We start from the raw sequence: 19,667 nt of genomic DNA, 5'->3' as shown, positions 1-19,667 counted from the left end.
TTAGTTCTTTCCCAAGATGTATGTTTTGGGTAAGTTAAATCACCCTCCTAAGCCTCAATTTGCACCGTGTGCCAAATGGGGCCACTGTCCCTACCCAGGTGCAATCCTACCTCATAATGAGAAGCAGTTTAGTGATGGGGCTAAGTGTGCAGCCTCTGGTGCCTGTGAGTGGAGCCCCAGCTCTGACCCTCAGTAGCTGCGTGACTTCAGGCAGGTCTCTCTCCACCTCAGTCTGGGTTTTCTCAACTGTGAAATGGGTATAGCAATAGTCTGTGCCTCATAGGGTTGCTGTGAGGGTTGACTCAAGTAATGCCTGCAAAATACTCAGAAAAAACATCTGGAGCAAAGAAAGGAGCTGGTCAATACTAGTTCCTATTTACTCTGCTGTTGTTTCATCAGACTGCTATAGAGCAGAATGAGCTTGCACAGAGGACATGTTGAACTTCACAGGGGACCGCTGGAAGGGAGGAGGACGCATTTCTGTGGGTGTTGACTCGTGCCCTCCTTGCTGTGAGATCGACATGTAGCCTCACCCTGCCAACTTCGGACCTGACCACGTGATGTGCTTCAGCCCACAGAATGTGAAAGGATGTGCCCTGAGCAGAAGCTATGGCACCAGCATGCTCTCTTTGTCTTGACCCAGATGGGGTGGCTCCTACAGCTGAGTCTTGGAAAGAGTAGTCAAGGGGCAGAGCCATAGGAGCCACAGCTACCAGCCTGAGTGAGAAGCAAAGGTTTGCTGCTGCAGCCACTGAGACTTGGGGCTGCTTGGTACCACTGCCAGACAGACACATGCAGGTAGTATGAAGAAGAATCGTCTCCAAGGAGGTGTCCCACAACCTACTGGGCAGGAGCAGAGCCAAGTCCTGGCAGTTGAAGTCAAGGAGAGGACAGGAGCAGACAAACACACCCTCCCAGCCCCACGGAAGCCCTCAACGTTGTCTGCCCTTTCTTTCCATAAGCTGCTGTGGTTCTCAGCAGCTCCCTGAAGCCAGCTTCCATTCCCATGGGGTCTCCTCTTCCCCACCTCCGCCCCAGCAGCTCCTGCCCTGCTCCTGGCCCTGGTTCCCAGGTCCTTCCCATTGAGAAAGGCCAAGAAGCGCTTTGCCTTGGCCTCTGTTCTGTTTGCTCTCCCTTGTGCCATCCTGCTGCGGACAAGAAGGAAGCTCGCCAACCCCAGCCCCCACCACGGACCACGGGAAACATTTCCCAGCCTCCAGTTGGCTGTGGTTCCCTTCCTGTGGGTCTCCTTTCCAGAGCCAGGTCTGTAAGCTTGGGGAGCAGATGGTTTGTTTCATAGTCTGCCCAGAAGAGGTTTTCCTCACAGGGAACCCAAGAGGGAGGGGCGGAGGCCTGTGCTGTGGTGCTGCCCCCAGACCATGGTCCTCCCAAGTGATCACAGAGGCTCTGGCCAGTGTGTGCACCATCTTGCTTTTTGGACTTGGGCTGCTCATGGGCTGTGACCTCACTGGGCTGGGAGAGTTTCCACTTGGAGCAGTTTCCCTCTAGGAGGCAAAGCACACATCTGGCCGCACAGCTCCCTTGTCCCCGCCAGCCATCCCATGTGGGAATTCCAGGCATTTGTTCCATCATCTCCCCATTTTCTTTCCATGCCATCTTGCTGAGCTTTGGTGGCTGCACTGGTCCCTCCCATTTGGGGAGCCGTTCACAGCCTCTCCCCCATATCAGCTCCTGGCCCTGACAGGAATTTTCCTGTGGCTTTCTGTGGTCTCCAATCCTGTAATTTACCACCCAGCGCTTGCAGGAGCTCACTGCACTGGAGACTTTCTGGTCCATGTGGTGGCTCTGGCAATTGTCACAGAAAGCCTTGGAGAAGCCACCTCTGCAGCCAGCAGAGGCCGGCCCCTCGCAGCTGGTGGAAGTGTGCCTGTCGTCACTATGCTGGGTGCTTTCAGGATGCAGGGACCAGCAGTGCACTCAGGCAGCCCCAGCAGGACGTGTGGACCAGGGCTGACCTCGGGCCACCTCAAGGGCACTGTGACTCCTCTGCAGCTGGTGCCCTGCTGTCCCAGCTCTCCTGGTGTCTCCATCATCCCGTCGCTCAGCTTCTCTCCAGCCCTGACCCCATCCGTCTCTCTCCCCTCTCCGTTGTCTCCTTTGCTTCCTTCAGCTCATGACGCCCAGTGCTTTGTGACCATCGCTGACCACTGATGGTTCAGTTCTGCTCCCCTCCCCTGAGGGGACCATCTCTGTGTGTGTCCTCCATGTGGCTGCCCTGCAGACTCCCTGGGGCATGTGCTTGGGCAGTTGCTTCTCTCCGGCATCTAGTCCTGGCTGGACAGAGTCCTGTGATCAGCCACCTCCCTGCTCTCTGGTATCCTCATGACTAGCCCATGGACGGCTCTCTTTAGAGTCAGGGGCTGTGCTGCAGTCCACTTGGTTGTTTATGGCCAGAGTCACAGGGTCATATGACCCCAGCCTAGGGGCTAAGGAACTTCCCATGGCTGCACTGCTTGCAGTGAGTATGGGTGGGATGGGTGGCCGTGGGCTCTTTAGACATCTGATAGCAGCCCACTGCTGGTCGCCAGCTAGCAAGATAAGCATGCCATTATCTGCCCCACTGAGGCTGGCCCCCCTTTCTCCTATTGCTGGACAACCCCCCTCCCTTAGCCTTTCATGGGCACCCCATTGCCCCCTGTACAGGTTCATCCACCTCCTCCTCAGCCAGTCCAGTTCCTCAAAGTTTCCTTCAGTCACACTGCCCTCCCAGGGCACCTGTTCCTCTGCAGCTGTCTTTGCCCATGGCCTGCCCTGTGCCATTTTCCATGTGTCATCCCCACACAAGGGCCACAGTGGGGTGTCAGTCCAGCCCCTGCAGACACAGAGAGGAGGGAGACAGGAGCCCTCTGTCTGCTGGAGAGATCAGACAGGAACCCAGGAATAGGTCAAGAGTAACAGCAGTGTTTGTGAAATCGGATTATGTCACCTCTGTGCTGCAACCTGGCTTCCATTTGTGCTGAGCCCTCAGGGTGGCTGGCAGGCTCCAGCAGGGCCCAGCCTGCTGACTCCTTCAGTCTTGTCTCAGGCACCCCCCCACCACCACCCCATACCCCTGGCTGTTAGTTCCTCAAAGACACTAAACTCTGCCTCTTCAGCCGATCAACAAGGTCTATCCAAAAGAGATCGGGCTTTCTGGTTTCTGCAATCCCCCAAATGATGCTAGGACATGCCAGTCCTACTTCTACACCTCTGAATGAGCACCTTGTACACTGATGTGTGGGGGATGAGCATCAGGCACACATGGGGCGTGGGAAGGGACTAGCTGGCCACGCTGAAGGGCTCACAGGGCTGTGGCGTGAGACCAGGAGACAGGGGCTTTGGGTCAGGCTGTGAGGCTTCAAATACTGGGCCCCACGTCTGGCTCTGGTGCGGCCCCTGCAGGGAGGAGCTGGAAAGTCTTGGTGAGGAAGGAGCAGGAACGATTCAGGTGGAGACCTTGGCAGCTGCCTGCAGGGCAGACTGAAGCAAGAAAAACTTGGGATCTGGGATGCTGGTTGGGAGGCACTGGGAGTGTTCTAGGCCTGGCTGAAGAGTCACATGGTAGGGTGAATGAGAACACACGTATACAGGTCTGGAAAGGAACCAGCAGGACTTGCACATGGAGTTCAGAAGGAACCATGCTCAGGGAGATGGGACTTCAGGTATAGGGGTCTGTGATTGCTAATTAAGTGTCGACTTGACTGAGCTAAGGGATATCCAAATAGCAGGTAAAACAAGGGTGTTTCCAGAAGAGGTTTGCATTTGAATCAGTAGACTGAGTAAGAAGGTCACTCTCACAATGAGGCAGGCATTGTCCAGCTACCGGAGGCCTGACAGAACAGCAAGGCAGAGGAAGGGTGAATTCTTTTGATCTCTTCTTGATCTGGGACACCCATCTTCTCTGCTCCTGGACATCAGAGCTCCTGGCTCTCAGGCCCTTGGACTCAGACCAAATCACATCACTGCTTTCCTGGGTCTCCAGCATCCAGACGGCATATGGTGAGACTTCTTAACCTCCATGGTCACATGAGTCAATTCCTATAATGAATAGATCCCTGCATGGCCTATTGCTCTGTCTCTCTGGAGAAACCAGACTAATATGAGGTCTCTCCAAGGGTGCCGCATTCTGCAAGACCCTGGGGCTTGGGCAGGACCTGGAACAGGAGCAAATTATCAGACCAGGGACACAGGGTGGTGGCCATGTCACGGTGGTGCCATTTGCCCTAGCTCATTTTTCATCTCTGTCACTTACTAGCTGGCCAAACTTGACTAATCACCTAATGTCTCTGTACTCCTTTGCCTTATGTGTCCTATAGGAATAATAATGGTCTCAGTTGTGATGATTCCCTAAGGTAATGCAAATAGAAGGCACAGCAGAATGCCCATGTACAGTCAGTCAGTCCTGGGTTAAATATTAATGCAATTAATATTATTAATAAAATAGTACTGTGTTACAAAAACAGAAGGCGTGGAAGGACTCATGCTTGGAGGTTTAGGCACAGCAACTCAGTTCCCAAGAGTATGAGCTGGAGCTGGGACACACTGCGGCCTCTGTCTGCTCCAGTGGTGGGGACCAAGGAAGCTGAAGCCGTGGCTGAAGAGCTAGGGGGACCAAGCGCATGGGTGGTGATGTCCACTCAGCTGTGAGGAGCTGGAAGTAGTGAGGACAGAGTTGGCTCAGGGCCCTGCTGCCGGGCCCTGAGGTCCCATTCCATGTCCCCATGATCCTTGGTGATGCTTTAGACAGGATGTGGGGTGGGAGGCAGCAGGCAAAGCCACTGCCCACAGCCTGGCCTCAGGTTTGGCTGAAGATATTAGTCTCCCTGGCGCTCCTTTTCTGCAGGCTGAGACACATACAGGTAAATGGAGGATTGAACGGCCGAGAAGACAGTTTTTATCAGGGAGGTATTTTCCGCCTAGAGGTGGGACAGTTTTTATGCTGAGTGTCCCTGCTTCATCTGCTTTTGGGAACGCAGGGTTTACCTCACAGTGGGTACCAGGTCACCATGGTGTTGCACTTACATGAGACTAGCATTGGGGGAAAGGGGTCAACATTTTGATGCAGATGTAGCCCAGAGCAAGTCTGGCCCTACTGCTTCTAAGCAGTGGGCTCTTGGGCCATTCCTGAGCGTCATTTGTGTCTGACAAATGGAGATAATTCTTGCTAACTCCTTGGTTTGAACATTCAGTAAATGTTAGCTAGTTATTTAAATTCATGAAAAGGCTGTGGCATAGGTGATCACACTTCACCCTTACAGTGAAGTGGACGAAGCATTCTTTACTATCCCCGTTTTTCAGAAGGCGTGAGGGTTGAGAGGTCGTGTGGGGGGCTGGGTGGCTCACAGCCCAGGTCTTTTCACCCAGAAGCTCACTCTCTGTTCCCTATGTCAGGAACTCCCAAAGAATCCTCCTGCATGCTTAAGATTCTAGTTTAGGCTCGGCGCCTGTGGCTCAAGTGGCTAAGGCGCCAGCCACATACACCTAAGGTGGCGGGTTCGAATTCCCAGCCCAGGCCCACCAAACAACAATGATGGCTGCAACCAAAAAATGGCCGGGCGTTGTGGCGGGCGCCTGTAGTCCCAGCTACTTGGGAGGCTGAGGCAGGAGACTCACTTGAGCCCAGGAGTTGGAGGTTGCTGTGAGCTGTGATGCCATAGCACTCTACCCAGTGGGATAGCTTAAGGCTCTGTCTAAAAAAAAAAAAAAAAGATTCTAGTTTAGAAGGCACAAGGTGGGTTCAGGAAGTGACCTTTTAGTCTCCCCAGCTGGCTACCTAGAAGCATTCCTAGAGTGGGTACCAGATGCACAGAGGCCCTGCCCACGGCCTTGGCTCCTGGTTGAGGCTGTTACTCCCTGCTCCCTCAGGAAAAAAGGAACAAAACAGGTTGCACTGTGTAAACAGTAGAGACTTTTCCAAGAAGAGATCTGCTTCCCTCCAGGCCTCTGTGTGAAGCTCCAGGAAAGTGGGGAGGAAAAGGACTGCCAGAGATGTGCAGGAGGTGCCCAGGGGATGTCCCCATCCTTCAAGAGTGGCCATCTCTGCAGCCACACGGCCTGGGTTGGAATCCTTCTCTCCACCTTGTGAGCCCTGAGGCTTTGATAAGCCATGTAATCTTGCTTCCCTCACTTTTCCCAGGTGAAATAATAGATCCCACCTCCAGGAAATGGCCATGCTACCTCCCAGGCACAGTGACCACTTAGTAACTGTCCGTTATTATTGTGGGCATCTTTCCAGCAGCTACCTGTCTGGTCTATGGGCAGATTCAGCCAGGAGAAAACAGACACAGAAGGCACATTGCAGAGAAGAGGCAAATCCAACAGGAAATTTGGGTCAGCTCTGCTCAAAAGGCCTGTCATCCCCCACACCCAAAGCCTGTTCTCAAACAAGCATGACAAGGGGTCCACTGAGACAGTCCAGATGAAGAGACAAGCTGCCATCTCAGGCCAGGCCCCCACCCCTCTGTCTGATACTGACACTACTGCCTTGGCAGTGACAGCCACTAAGAAGCCAGCCCTGCTCTCCTGGATGTGAACAAGCACCACGGGTCGGGGTACGGTGAGTGGTGCACAGTGCATGACGCACAGTGCGTAACACATGGCTGCTCGGCCTCCTCAGAGCAGCCTCCCCTCTGCACAGGGCCAGAGGAGCTAGGACACTGTCAGTGCAGTGACAAAAAGGCACAGGTCAGGATGCTGTTTGGAGGCTTATAACCAAAGAAATAGGTGCCTGGAAGAGCTGTCCACTCTCCCCCTCGATGTCCTGGTGTGAGGAAGGCTCAGCTGATGTTTTTGGTGCTGGAAACTATGCCCTCATCTTGGAATTTCTCCATTACCACCAACCCTGCTCCTCTTGGATGGCTGCCCTGGGGAATTTGTTCAGTGCAAAACAAATAAAAATGTATTTCATATTGGATCATTGGCAGCAAGGATGGGTTCTAACTGTCCTCAAGGATGTTAAACCAGAACCAAGACCAAACGTCATTCCATGGAACCATGAAGGCCAATCTTCCCACCCAGACATACAGACCATAGGCCAAAAGGGCCATGGGACTAAGGGCTAATCCCTCATTGTGTAAATGGGAACCTCAGATGTCAGAGAGAAGTAACTTGCCCAAGGTCACACAGCAAATTAGAGAGCCAAGGCTGGCATCCACATCTCGGAACCCCTCTCTGCTCATGTCCCTCACTGAGTTTTGTTTGGGACAGATGCAATTCTTGGATGTTTTCTAGAGCTTTAAGCTTGATGAGTTGAAGCTAGTTTACCTTGAATTCTAATTGTTAGAAATGCCTGTTTAGGGATTCTCAGATGCAGACAGAATCATTATTCAAAATGAGGACAACAGAGCTTTGGAAGATTTTAAAGTAATTTTCTAATCTCTAAAGATTAAATTATGTTTATCGGAGTTCGGGAATTGCCCGATGCTGGGTATGAAGTAGCCGTCTTCAAACCTTAATGTGCATAAAATTGGCTAAGCAACTAACTAGGGCCCTCTCTCACAGAGCCTGCTTATTTGACCACATAGAATATCATATTTCCCCCATGTCTGGATATCAGCTCCTGGAATACTACTTGAAAAACCAGAATTCGAAGACGTAAGAGGATTCATCAGCTTCATGAGCTGTGCACTCAGCTGGGATGTCAGTGTGGGGGGGATGTACTGTGGGCTGTTCTGTCTGGAGGTTGGGAGGGGTGGACTGGGCAACAGGCAAGGGCTCCAGGACCAGGGTCTGGACCAGCTGAAAGAGAAAGGAGGCGGTGAGTGTGCCTGGGGCGGGGGCTTGCTAGGGTTAACTTGTTTACCAGTGAAGCCTTTAAATGGAATAACCTAAGCTGGTGTTTCTTTAGGACATTAGAATTAACATTCATTCCCACCAAAAGTGTCCCTTGACAAGTACAGTTCTGCAAGGGAGTTTTCAGACACTGTCACACCTGCTGCCCTTCCCAGGGCATAATGATCATGACACTGCTAGTCAACACTAAGAGCAGCACCTCATGTCACTCTTTCTTCCTTGTGGCTCAATGAGGTTAACGTTTTTATTCTCATTTCTCAGAAGGGACACTGGGGCATGGAGAGATGAAAGAGTTCCCAAAGGCCACATAGCCAGCCGGGGGCAGAGCTGGGTTGTGAAGCCAGACTTCCCTGACTACAAAACCTTCATCCTAGACTAGCTTCTCAGAGTGTGCTCCTTGGTCATCTGGGTCAGAACTCCCAGGTATGCTTGTCAAAATCAAAGGCCCCTCGGTCTCACCCCAGGGCTGTAGAATAGAAGCCTCGGGGTTTGAGACATGGCCTTGAGCATATAGAACTTGTGCCCGCAGGTGGTTCCAGTGGTCTCAAACTTTGAAGAATAATGTCTTAAATGAAGGAGTAAACGTAATGCCCATGAGGGGGAGCCTTCTCTTAGCCCTTCAGGTCAAGACCCAGGGGAAGTCCTTCCCTGGGAGCCCAGCACTATTTCCAATCTGGGAGACACATCTCTTCTCCAGATGGCTATCTAACCCTGGGTACCAGACCCTCTCCACTTCCAGAGCAGCCTAACCCCCAGTGTGGGTCTTTAGTCTACAGCAGTGTTTTTCAACCTTTTTTATCTCATGGCATGCTCGAACCTATAGTTAAACTGCCATGGCACACTTAAATTTTGTTGATTAAAAAAAAAAAGAGAGATTGGCAATGCCCGTAGCTCACTAGGTAGGACGCTGGCCACATACACCGAGGCTGGTGGGTGTGAACCCAGCCCAGGCCAGCTAAACAACAATGATGACTGCACCCAAAAAATAGCTGGGTGCTGTGGTGGGCATCTGTAGTCCCAGCTACTTGGGAGGCTGAGGCAAGAGAATCGCTTAAGCCCAGGAGTTTGAGGTTGCTGTGAGCTGTGACACCACAGCACTCTACCCAGGGCAATAGCTTGAAACTCTGTCTCAAAAAAGAAAAATAAAAGAGTAAAAAGAAAAGAATATACTTACTGTGCTTCAAACTTCTTTGAAAAATAATTTAATTAATGGTCTTTAAACATTTTTTGGGCACACCTAAGATCCTCTCACGGCACCCCAGGGTGCCACGGCATACCGGTTGAAAATCACTGCTGTAGTACAGTACAATGATAAGAGCCTCTTACATCACACCTTAGGGGTGGCACATCCCCTGACAGCTGTGACTTCGTGCTATCCACACTGTCCTTCCCTCCACCCATTGCCCCCAGTTAGCAAGAACAAGGAAAGGTGTCACTTCACCAGGTTTTACATCATTGCCAATGTAATGGCTCAGAAATTGGTTTTCTAAACACTGAGCAGGAAATGGGTACCCTCAGAGGCCAGGCTTATCTAATTTGGCACAGATTAGGGCCAGGTGGTTATAAAACCTCCCTTCCTTGGTGTCTGCAAGCACCAGGCCTATGATTATTTAGACTCTTTCACACCAAAACAGACCCTTTGGGAGACCAGCTATGACAGTTCACAGATTCTAAGAGCACGAGAGTCCCTTTTGCTTTGGGAATGTCACCAGCCTGATGGGAACAGATTTGTCCTAGGATGGCTCTTTCACAAAATAAGACAGTGAGGAAGGTGGGAGGGAGAGGCTCAAGTGCAGTGACAGCTGCGTCACAGCTCACAGATAAAGAGGTGGCACTTTTGCCTCCTGTCCCTGCAGCTGATGGTTCAGTCTTGGGCTCTTGATGCCTTTCTGTGAGGAGGTTTCTCGGGCTGTGCCTCCAGCACTGTGCCTCGGTCTGCACCCTTTGATCCCATCCCTGTGCCCTCAGGTGAGCACATTTAGCTCAGGGACTTTCCACCTAGAAGCTTCCAGAGAGAAGTATGCTCAAATGAAGTTGCTGGTGCAAACTTGTCCGATCAGATTCTCTCTAGGAGTTTGGGTTTTATATACCAGAGGAATTGAACATTTGTGGTGGGAGAAGACTTTAGGAGAGAGTCAAGTCTCACGAATTGTCAGAAGTCATTCATACGCTCCGGATAGAGCAATGAGAGCAATGGGTTCCTAGAGCTGTCACAAGACATTGTAGCCCCGAAGTTAGGTCCTGGGCACTGTGAGGTTAGCTTTCCCTTGACTTTTCCCAGGGTCCCTGTAAGAGTCCTGTCTTCTCACTTCCCCAGCAACTTCCAGAAACATCTTTATTACCTCATCAAGATGACTGCAAGAACTTGTTTCATTGCAGCGCAAGGTAGAGCTCTTTGCAGTTCTGTTCCTCATTGCTGTGGCGCCTGGTGGCCTCAAGTCCCAAAAGAGGAAGAAAACAGATACTCACGAGGCACTGTGATGACACAGACACTTTCACATGTCACATGGGTTATTTTGTGTAACCCTCATATGCTCTCTGACAGACAGGGAGAGCAGTCCCTGCTTTGCAGACGAGCAACCTCAGGCCCCACAGAATGACGCTGTGTGCAGATGCTCAGGCCTGTGCTCAGCCCGCTCTTGATGTGCATCATGGATGGTGATCCATGGGGACTCACTGTTTCCCTGCTGCAATTTCTACACTTGAAAACTAAAACAAAAGAACATCAACATCAATGTCTTCCCTGAGGGTCCTGAGACCCTCCTGAGGGCTGAGCAGCCTCAGCTGTGAGCAACAACTGTCCAGAGCCCCTCACCTCTCAACAAGAGGGTGTCTGAGTAGCCTCCTACCTCGGCTTCATTCTCTGCACATCAGGCCAGCAGGGGCCCTGGAGAACTTCTGGAAGCCCCCTACTTTTTCAGGAAAGGAAACTTAAGTCCCAGAGAGGGAAAGCTCTTGGATAAAACTAAAAGCTGTCATTTTCTGAAAACTTCCTGTTTGCCATACATCCAGGCAAAGGAATTGAACATTTATGGCTGGAGAAGACTTTAGGGAAATACTTATAGACAGTGCAGAATCAGGGTTGGCCTTACATTGTCAGATTTGATGCTTTGTGTTGATTCAAAACTTCTTGTTGGCCAGGACACGATTTAGCTCCCTGAATCCTCACAATATCAGGGTGAGAAAGGTACCCTCTTATCTTGAGATGAGGAAAGCAAGGCTGAGCAACTTCAAATAACCTACCCTTAGGCAGAATTGGGACTTGAACCCAGCAAGCCTGGCCTGGGAGCCCATCCTTCCCACCACCTTGGGACCTGCCACATTTGCTGAAGACCATACACAAATGACCGCCATGATGCATGCACCCCCTTTGGGGCCTCCCTTTTCCTCAACCCTTGAGAAACTTCAGACGTTGAGGCTAAAGTTTCTATTGCTTGGTCAGCACACAAAGAGGTGGGGGAATGTTCATTTGGAAAGAAAAGTAGAACTGTCACAGGAGGTATCTATGTGGAGGCGGGAGTAGAGGGACTTTGGGTCAAGGAAGACTTCATTCATTTCGAAGGTTGGTGTCAGTGTGGATGATGTAGACTCGGGGTCATCCCTAGTCTCTGTCCTGGTATTTAAATATTAAAAAAATATTTAATTATATCAGCTGCTCTTGGTTGCTAAGTGTCAGAAAACATAGTTAAATGGACTAAAACATTTATGGCAGGGGTTCTCGACCTTCCTGATGCTGCAAGGTATTTTCATTGTCGCAGGTTGAGAACCGCTGACTTATGGGGAGCTGGGCTATGGGCTCCGGGAGGAGTCCGGGGCAGTTGGGTCATCTGGCTGGGTTGCTGTCTTTGAGTCTTTGGCTCTGCCCTTTACAGTGTGTAGATTTCATCCCGCACTGGCGTCTCCCACGTTGGCAAGATGACAGCAGTCATGCCAGGCCTTCCTCGCCATACCACCCTGTCCAGACAAAGATGAACACTCTCTGCTCTCCTCCTCCAACTTTGAGTACAGCTATGAGATGCCCACTCACCCCCGAATGACCACAAGGTGAGGGGATAGAATTACACCAATAATCTTAGGTCAGTGAGGACTCGGCCCTAGGGCTGGGGGTGTGGATCCTACTCAAGCAGCCTGGTGGCTTCCCAGTTAGGGCAGAAGAAATAGATGCAGGGCACCTGCCAAGAACGCCCACTGCATGCATTGCCCTATTTCCTTTTCACTTTTGAATAAGGAGCACCAATTATTTCATATCGTACCTTGTGTTAGATTCCAGGCTTCTGCTGCTAGGCTAAAATGCATTTGCTACCATTCCTCACACACATTCATTACAAAGCAATTTCTATTACTTGTTCCCCATTTCACAGACTGAAAAAATTAGGGCACATTGCAAGCATGTTTTATCTTAACAAATAATTAAAATTATATTCTTCTACTAAAAACTGCAAAACCTTAGACTTTTGTGCTCACAAATGAGTTGATAAATATTACTGTGGCAGTCTTTAAAATGGTAAACTAAATATTCTCAAGTCCCTGGAGGGTTTCAAACCCCAACCTGATGTGCACCTGGCCCAGGGGTTTTGGAACAGACCAGCAGGACCATCTTGGCTGTCAGTGAGCCCATGAGGCAGCCAGAGACAGGGTAGCCATCAGCCCACCTGGAGCATCCTCCCCACAGCCAAAGGAATGGGCCAGAACACCCAGTTCTTTTGAGCTTTGTAATTTTCTAGTGTAGAATCTGCTTTATATTCTCCCACGCTTCAGGCAAGGAAGCCAGTGATAGTCATTTAATTTGACCTCATGATCCAATAGGGTCCTCCTGCTCTGAACTTGCCCAAGAAAAGAGTAGTAGTGATTCTTCAACTCTCTGGTCTCAGGACCCCTTTATACTCTTAAAAATTATTTAGAATACAAAGAGTTTTGTTTTTTTTTTTAAGTAAGTTATGCCCATGGTTATTTATTGTACTGGAAACTCATGAAGGCACATATGAAGTACACTGGGACATCCTCATAACTCAGCTGGGTCTCAGGAGGCTGACTCCTAAGGACCGCACTAACCTGAGTGGGTGCTGCCAAGGAAGACACAGCCAGAGCTCAGAGGACAAGAAAAGCAAGAACTCAGGTGTTTGCCTTTGGCTCCCCCCTTCCTGGGAGCAGATTAATGGTGGCTACATTCTTCAACCAAAGGCCGATGCTGAGCCTTCTCCTAGCTACAGCAACTTTCTTCAGGTTCTGGTAACTTCTTTCTTCTCATCCTGTCAGGCTAGGGTAGAAATGGTTTCCCACTTGTTGCCAACCCTAAGGGCAGCCCCATCCCTTGTTAAGGTTTCCCTGAACCTTGACCCTCACCACGCTCTTCTCAACAACACTGTTCCAGCGTCCCATCCATTTCCTCAGACAAGAATAGGTGTGTCGGCATACTCACATCACAAGTGTGGAAGGATGTACGTGTGTCTGTGCACACACACATTTACCAGCGTGGAAGGGTAAATAGCAACATGTTAATAGGATTGCTGCTGTGGGATTAGTAAAGATTTATTTCTTCCTTTTGCTTCTCTGCATTTTCTAATTTTTTTGGCAATGCAATGTGTTTTTATGTAAAAGCAAAATTGTTTAAGAAATAATGGTTCACCGATTTTAAAAAACTGATTTTAAAAATCCAGTTGTTTCTATCTGTAAGGATTAGGCCCAGGGGAGACTAGAAGCCCTCAGATGAGATCCTTTGGGGACAGACCAGGGCCTTGATCTACTTTGGTGGAAGGAAACGAATGACACTGGATATTACCTCTGGCTCAGATGTCATGAGGATTAATGAGATAAACATGTCTACAGCTAGGAATTCTTAAAATGATTAAAAAGAAAATAGGAAGCCCATTATCGCTGCTTGGTTTTTGGAAGGTCCTCAGGAGGCTGCCTCGAAAGGACTGCGCTAACCTGACTGGGTTCTGCCAATGGAAGACACAGCAGGAGCTCCTGAGGCTGCCCCAAATCTTGCTGCTGACCTGGCTGTGCTATAACCACTCCAGGTGCAGAACAAAGCAAGAGGACAAGTCTACCGCAAGAGGGGAGGGTGCTCAGCCTGGCGGTTTTCAAGCGTCAGTGTTTGTACAATCATCTAAAGACATGTACGAGCACATTCCAAAGCTCTATCCCTAGAAGTTATGATTCAATCATTCAATCACGGGAGGTGGGGGAATGGGGCCCAGGAATCTGCATTTTAAAGGAGCACTTCCTCCTTGCTTCCCCACTCATACTCATCAGGGAGGACAGGGTGCTTTAGCCATAGAACTTTGGGTACAAATCCTGCTTCCTTTGGCCCCTCATCCAGGGGAATGGGAAAAAGGGGAGGAGGATGAGAACCAGGCGGGTGAGAGGGGCAGGCAGAGTCAGGCTAAACCAACCTGGTCATCACCCAGGAGGAAACCCGCAGCGGGACACTGAGCCCTGCCTGGGTGATTAGTGCTCCGGAAACCATGCGGACCCGTGGTTTTTGCGGCTTTTACTGATGCCGTGTTCTTTTCCATTTCTTCTCTGATTACATTGATCCTGTGCTTTTGCTGATGTTGTGACAGTCTAATTATAGACTTCTCGGCTACTGAGCAAACAGTTGTCCCCCTCAGTAAATCTGCCTGTTCCACAAGTGCCAGCTCTGGGACACTGTCATTATGTGCAGCCAGCCCGATGAAGGGCTGTGGGCCGCACAGCCCCATACCCATGAGGTCCTTGATGCTCACTGCTGGAGCTGGAAGCACTGAGGTCTAGCCAGGAAAGGCCTTTTCTCTTTTGTTAACAGATGGGGAAACTGAGGCCCAGAATAGTGCACAGCTACAGATATCATATAGAGCCAGGAATGGAACCTGGGACTTGGTTATCCAAGGCCTCTTTCTTTTTTTTTCTTTTCCATCAAACATCACCAGGTTCCTATTCTAAGAAGTTTGAAGAGGAAAAATGTCAATTGGCCAAGAGTAGAAAGTATTGGCAGGGCAAGGCCAGCTAGGTCTCCAGCCTAGAAACTCCTCAAGAAGCCATTTTCCTGGTCCACAGAGTCACAGCTTCAGAGTCTTGTTTGCGTCTATGTCCCAGAGCCAGGAGGATTAAAGGATAATGATTCATTCAAGAAATGCTTGAAGAGACTGATGAATGAAGAGAATGAAGGAAGCTGGACATGTCCGGGCTGTCCTGTGTGTGAGTGGCCTTCCTCTGTTTGGAGAATCCTCTGCCTTAAGAGGTAGCACCTACTTCCCAGCATTAACTCTGAAGATAACAGATAATCTTTCTGCCACCTTTTGTTGCCACCAAGGATTAGTCATGATTAGATGCCCCCACCCACCTGGAATTTTGAATCAGAAACTAGTGATGGGTAGAAGCAGGGGCAGAGGAACACAACAACTCCAATTATCTATGGGTGGCCGCCGTGGTGGTGGAGACAAATACATACAGTTCCAGAGGCAGTGGTGGCAATATTTGCTGCTTCTGTCTATGGCGACTTCATGGAGTCTTCCCTGGACCAGCTCTGCAGTGTGATTGTTAGGCCTTGTTCCTGGTAGCAACAAGCTCTAATCAGGTAAATTCTCCAGCTATTCTGCTGACTCCCCACTATCTTTTAAATAAATACCCTTTTGCTTAAATCCACCCACATCATTTTTGATTGCTTGGAACTGAGAATCCAAATGGTACAAGGACTGGAAAACCAATGTATGAACAATGAGAACTTTATCTGTTGGGTGAGCTGGATGTTCTGGGCATTTGGGAACAGCAGGAGTCTCTTCCCCGACAGGAATGGACTCCAGTGCTGGGAGCATCAGGCATTGTGGCAGGCTGGTGAGAGAGCAGGCTGGGCCACTATATGGATAAGGCAGATTCAGAGTGGACTCAGTGGTTGGTCATGAGATATGAAACGATCAATTTACAATTTATACTTTCATGGAGTCCCTTTCCCCATAAGGGACATCTGAAAAATGTTAATCCTCAGATTAGAAAGCTGGTGCCCTAGAAGTGAAGGCAGCCACTGCAAGGCTTGGAGAATTTACCCTCCTCTGCTATCATCTGACTTGCTTGCCAAGCCATCCCGACAGTAAAGTGAGAAAGGGGACAGGGCTGGCAAAGAGACATATCTCATGAATGGGACAACTGCTTTTCCATGCATGTAACTGCTTCCTTTGGTCTGTACACAACTCTTTGAAGCAGGTAGGCTCATTGCTATTATCATTTCCATTTTTGCATTAGAAGCTGAGACTTAGAAAAGTTGAACTGTTTGCCCAAGGTTAGAGTTGGCTGTGATAGAGATACAGACATCTGACCTTATCTTATATCTTTTCTCCAAGGACTATCAGGGAGGTGGGCAGGAAAGGAGTCTAAAGATACTGATCCTGGAAGGATGAAGTCCTTTTGCATCCTCTTTTCTGTGGCATTGCCACCATCAGCCCCTTTCTCTTTCTAGACCCAATCCCACCCCCTTCATGCTTCCCTGGAAGCCATGTCTTACTGCCGTGCCAGGTTCCAGTCTGCTGCCCTAGCTGTGCCCAAAGATGCAGCTCCTTCCCTCTTCCTGTTCCATTAAATCAGACCAGTCCTAGGTTCCATTAATTCTGGACTTTGCTCCAAATAAAACTTATACTATCTCATTCCAAACCTAGCTCACTCTATGCAACACCTAAGAAAAACACTGCCCTAAAGAAGCCAGAGACAAGAGAGGGATTTACTGGTTAGAGTTCTAGGTAGGAACAGGAAAGCCAAGACGTGTCTTGGCCTCACTAGAATGTAGATAAGGATGCTATGGTGGTTTAAAAATATGCCCATCAGTGCTTCGATGTCCTTTAGTTTCTTGATTTGTATTTAGTGACACAGATTTATTCAGTTTGTGAAATTCATTGAACTGTGACGTCTCTAATATTTATATTACTGTTATGTATCCATAAAAAGCTATACTTAAAAATCATTTAAGAAAGATAATACATGTAGAGGAGGGCATTTGAATAAGCACTTTACGTGAGCCACCTTAAGATAAAGTAAAATGCAAAAACTCAGTACTTAAAAAACTGCTCAAAGAAACTGATAAATCAGGAGATAACTAGGCACTATACAAAAGGTCTTTTTTGTGTGTTTTACAAAAGGACTGAGGTAGAATTTCTTTGCTTCTCTGGAGTACTTAAAATAAGATTCTATTGAGACATAAAACTTTCAGAATCATTGCTGCCAGTGCAGCACACTTACATTTAAACGGCTATTGCATGTCTCTGTCAGTTTTTCTCAGTGTAAATCAGAGAATCCCTCTGAATGCAGAGAAGGAGTTTAAACCACTTTGGTTGGATGTGCCCTAGGAGGGGCTAGATGGGGCAAGAAGGAGATCCAGTAATATTGGAAGAACAGTTTCAATATCTGACCCCATGGGCAGTGGGTAGGACTTGGCAACTTTCTAAGACTCCTGCCAGCTCTAGGATTCTGGCTTTATGAGGTAGAAAGAACACAGTGTATCCAAAGGAAAAAAAAAAGGCTGAAACAAAATTCTAGAAAAGTCAATTAATGCCCCAGGAATAAAAAAAGCCCAAGGAAAAATACATACACATGAACGAACGATGAATTTCTTTTCTGACTCACAGCTCTTCCCTCTTCTCCACTATAACATTACCTAATTTTGTTTAGGAAGTTGAACACAATTTTACCTAAGACAAGTGGAATGAAACCATGCTAGATCAAATTCTAGCATGGTTTCTAAGAATTTCTGCCCCGTGTTCTATCTTGGGACTACCTGTGTTAACGCTATCTAAGAGGCAATGAAAAAATAGAAAGGGTCCAAAGGCCAGTTAGTTTTATTGTGATTAGTGGTTTATGAAAAGATGGTTAAGTTACTTGCCCAAGGCCTTACACATAGTAAAAGCTAAGACAATCCAGTTCTTGGAAGAAAACAAAGGAGATTATCTTTATGGCGTTAGGATTGACAGAGATTTCTTAAACAGGAAATACAGAACACTAGTCAAAAGATAAGATTAATAAACTGGACTTCTGTAAAATTAAAAAAATTCTGTTTATTAAAAGATAACATTAAAACAAATAAAAGTAAGCCACAGATTGGGAGAAGATATTTGTAATACCTATATGGGAGAAAGGACTATATCCAGAGTATGGAAAGAACTCTCACAGAACACAGACAACTCCCCACAAACAGGCAAAAGACTTGAATGGACTCTTCATTAAAGGGGTATCAAATGGACAGCACATATCTGAAAAGTTGCTCAACATCACTGATTACCAGAGAAATGCACATTTAAGTCACAATGAAAGTCACACTCTTTTTTAAATTAAAAAGACTGGTAATACCATTACTGGCAAAGTTGTGGAACAACTAGAAATGTTCTATCATCGGTTGGAACATAAATTTTATACCACTTTGGAAAGCTGGCAGTGTATTTAAACCTTCATATGTGTACACTCTATGATCCAGGAATTCTAATTTGGGGTATATACCCAACATAAATGAATGCTACATCCACCAAAAGACATGTATGAGAATTTTGCAGCAGTTCACTCATGAAAGGCCAAAGCCTGACGCAACTCTAATGTCCACCAACGGTAGAATGAGCACAGAAATTGTTGAATATCATATAATGAGCAATACACAGTAGTGGAAAAAGAATGAACCACTGTTAGAACAAGATGGATGAATCTCAGAGAAACGCTGTTAAGTGACAGACACAAAAGTGGTGCACACACTCTGTATTTCCTCCTTAGCAAGTTCAAACACAGTGAAACACAGTGAAAGCTCAAACAGTCCCTGGTGATAGTGGTCAGAATAGAGGTTACCTTGGTGGGAACTAGAAAGGGAAGGGGGATAAACAAGATGGAAAGATTCTGTAGTCTTTTGAGCTGGGGGGGGGCAACTGCATTTTGTGTGTATATATAACAATTCATCATTTTGCACATTTAAGACTCGTGTACTTTACTGAATATTGTACTTCAAAAAGCAAAAAGCGGGAAAAAAAAGTGACTATTTGTCCTGATTTTGTTTCCAAAAATTGGGTCACAGTGACTTTCCCTACAAGTGCTCATGCGAACCTCCTATCATAGGCATTAAAATACTCCCCCTCACCAGGTAAGACATACACAGTATTTGAAAACTTTTTACAGCCCGGTAGATACTAAGAACACACTTAATACTACATCTGGGAAGTACTCTTTGATCTCTAACTCCTGGTAGAGAATCACTACAAGTTCAATAAATGTTTGTCCATAAATAACAACGGCTACCTGTAAGATACAAAAAGCATTTGCCACACGCTTTATGACAGGTACTGCTGCACTAATAGTTTTCCAGTATTTCCTTAATAGTTATATAACCTCCTAGGGTTTATGGAGAGTTGGTTAAGTTATTGGCCCAGGGCCTTGCAGTTTAAGTGGTGAATGGTGATCTCAATTCAGGTTAGCCTGAATTCGGAACTTGGGCTGTAAACCACTCGCCATGGAATGAATGGACGGCGTCCAAGTCCCGCCTGCATGTTATATAACAGAATCGACTAAGCCCCGCGGCATTCGGATCCGGGCTGAGCTGTAGTGGCTGCCAACACTGGCAACAGGCTCCTGGAGGCCCGTCGTCCCACTAAGTGCACACAGGTGGTCCCTGGGGCCGTAGAACCAACTGCGCTCTTATTCGAAAGACCACGCTTTCACCTTCAGCTAATTTGCTTGGGGAATCAGAAAGGTTCTCAAAGTCCAGAAACCACAGTTCATTCCGACTTCAAAAACCCACACGGAGGTAGGCACCGGCGTTTCGCTCCATACTCCTGAAGAGAGAACCAGCAAGAAAATGTCCAGAGAAGCAGAAGAAAAAGAGGCCTGCAAGGGAGCACGTTATAGATGAGGAAAGGTTGGAGGGGTGGAGTAACGCG

The 19,667-nt window shown here is 48.1% G+C and overlaps 1 protein-coding gene across 1 annotated transcript in view; it reads right to left on the bottom strand.

Moving 5' to 3' along the window:
* Window positions 1-19,667, bottom strand: part of LOC100966796 (WAS/WASL-interacting protein family member 2-like) — a 60,044-nt gene that overhangs the window by 39,126 nt on the left and 1,251 nt on the right.

Source organism: Otolemur garnettii, unplaced genomic scaffold (genome assembly GCF_000181295.1).
Source record: "Otolemur garnettii isolate 467f Iridium unplaced genomic scaffold, OtoGar3 scaffold00073, whole genome shotgun sequence".
Taxonomy (NCBI): Eukaryota; Metazoa; Chordata; class Mammalia; order Primates; family Galagidae; genus Otolemur; species Otolemur garnettii.
This window is presented reverse-complemented; position numbering and strand designations above follow the sequence as displayed.